Source organism: Hemicordylus capensis, chromosome 5 (genome assembly GCF_027244095.1).
Source record: "Hemicordylus capensis ecotype Gifberg chromosome 5, rHemCap1.1.pri, whole genome shotgun sequence".
Lineage (NCBI taxonomy): Eukaryota > Metazoa > Chordata > Lepidosauria > Squamata > Cordylidae > Hemicordylus > Hemicordylus capensis.
Window position 1 is genome coordinate 136208113 of NC_069661.1, and position 2625 is coordinate 136210737.

The following is a 2625-nucleotide window of genomic DNA, read 5'->3' on the forward strand; positions in this document are numbered from 1 at the left end:
TGGGTGTGTGTGGGTGTGTATATGTCTCCCTCAATTCAGCACGTGTTAACCAGGGGGATTAAACCCTGCCCTGGAGGGTCCAGCCTCAATCCTTCCGAGCTGATCTGATCCTGATCATACACATCCCTTTTATTTTCCTGTGGTTAATGTTTGCACAAAACTGGAATGATGCAAGACAAAGTTTGATTTTTGTTTTGTAACGGCACTTCCCCCTGCTGGCGGATTAGCACAAGGCAGCCCAGAAGTTACCAAAAATATTTTCATGTCACACACACACACCCGCAAGTCCATTGGCCCAAATGGAGCAGAAGGAGGGGCAGATAAACACATTTCAAAGGGAATATGGACAGTCCTGCCTTGAAAACATGTTGCAATGGACGGAAGATATGAATGTCCAACAGTCTACAATGAAGCACTGAATAACGCTTTACACTCTGTTTTAAACCGTTGTACTATTCTGTCACACTTTGCAACACTTTACCCGTTGCAAATCTTGCAGTCCAGAAAATGCCCTGGAGAGCCAAGGTTGCCTAATTCCAATCTAGATTAGCAATTTAATTACAAAATGCCCATCAGAACATTGTGTGTGGAGAGAAGGCTTGTATATTGCAAATAACTGGGAGGACGGACAGACAAGGTACACTAAATCTCTGGGTACTCTGCACATGTTGCACTTTCCCTTGCAGGATCTTTGCCAATTAAAAAATGGGGCTACCCAGTATCAAAAAAGGCAGGCAAGTTGACCTCACTGCAACTAATTCCAAACCCAGTGCTTCACTCCCCGCCCCCAATGGTATCCATTCAGGTATATGGAAAGAAATGTCAGCATTTGGATGGGGGTAGGCATGTCCCCTCCTAGCCACTGAGAATCAAATTTGTTCCTATCTGAGTAGCCCCTGCCTTTTTGTTTGGTAAGCTGAACACAGGGCCTTCATGCCTTCGCAGGCAAACAACAAAACTTTCTGAGCCACCACAAATTTCAGTAGAAACAGATCACAACAAATCAGTTCAGAATGTAGTCTGAGCCTCCATGCTCCTTCCTCTCGTTCCCTTAACTCTTCTGTTCATGCACTAGGGAAATCAAGGTTAAACCACAGCTCATCTGAATTTGGAGTTGTTAGCTATGGCTTATAAACCACAATGAAATCAGGATAGGAAACAGATAAACTCTGGTCACACATCCTGGTTACACATACTTTGCAAACCAGTTAAAACAGCAACTCTGGGTTGGATGAGACACACAGTTGTGGTTTAACAATGTAGCTCAGAAGGTAAGGGAAGGAGGAAGGCAGGAGTATGGGCAGTACTAATTAAAAAATACTTTGGTTGAGTGAATAAATGGCAAACTGTAACTGGCAAAAGCACATTATGCCAGCAAGAAACATGGGAATTGTAAAGGCTCTTCTAGGCATTGTGTTTTGTGGATGGCAACCATCCGATCAGAGTGCTGGTCATTCATAAACAACATATTCAGCCAAGTAAGAGGGAGATTCCTCTCTAATAAGGTGCTTGCTGCTTCATGGGTTGTCTTCCTACTACCATCCCTTCTAGCCATGTTATCTCGTGGCAGCCTTCAGCTACATAAAGCAGACTGAGGAGGCAGAGTGAACCATAACATTTAGAGCAGCAGGCTGTAGGAATGTGCACAGACCGGTTCGGAGGCCATTCTAAAGGCCTCCAGACCGGTCCGGTCACGGGGTGGTTTTGGTTCGGGTGGGGAGTTTGGGGGCTTCCATTAAGGGCGGGGGGGGCTTTACTTACCCCTCCCGCGCTTTCCACACACTGCCACCGTAATTATTGAAAAAATTGCTCCTCCGATGGCTGTTCCGATTTTTAAAAATGGCTGCCCCCTTGAAGCCCTGGCCCCCTGCTGCTGCCTTGAAGCCCCCTCCCACCCCCTTAAATCTCGCCCCGGGCCCTTAAATCATGCCCGGTAACATTAAGACGCGGGCGGGCGGGCGGCGGGGAGATGTCCTCCCGCCCCCTTCCCTGCTAGGCTGCAAAAGACTTTAGGAAGGCTTCTGCGCGTGCGCGCGCAGAAGCCTTCCTAAAGTCTTTTGCAGCCTAGCAGGGAAGGGGGCGGGAGGACATCTCCCCGCCGCCCGTTTCCCTGCCGGTCTGCAAAAGTACTTTTACTTTTGCAAAGAACTTTGCAAAGAAGAAACAGTTCTTTGCAAAGTTCTTTGCAAAAGTAAAAGTACTTTTGCAGACCGGCAGGGAGATGTCCTCCCGCTCCCTTCCCTGCTAGGCTGCAAAAGTACTTTTACTTTTGCAAAGAACTTTGCAAAGAAGAAAAAGTTCTTTGCAAAGTTCTTTGCAAAAGTAAAAGTACTTTTGCAGCCTAGCAGGGAAGGGAGCGGGAGGACATCTCCCTGCCGCCCGTTTCCCTGCCGGTCTGCAAAAGTACTTTTACTTTTGCAAAGAACTTTGCAAAGAAGAAAAAGTTCTTTGCAAAGTTCTTTGCAAAAGTAAAAGTACTTTTGCAGACCGGCAGGGAAACGGGCGGCGGGGAGATGTCCTCCCGCCCCCTTCCCTGCTAGGCTGCAAAAGACTTTAGGAAGGCTTCTGCGCGCGCACGCGCAGAAGCCTTCCTAAAGTCTTTTGCAGCCTAGCAGGGAAGGGGGC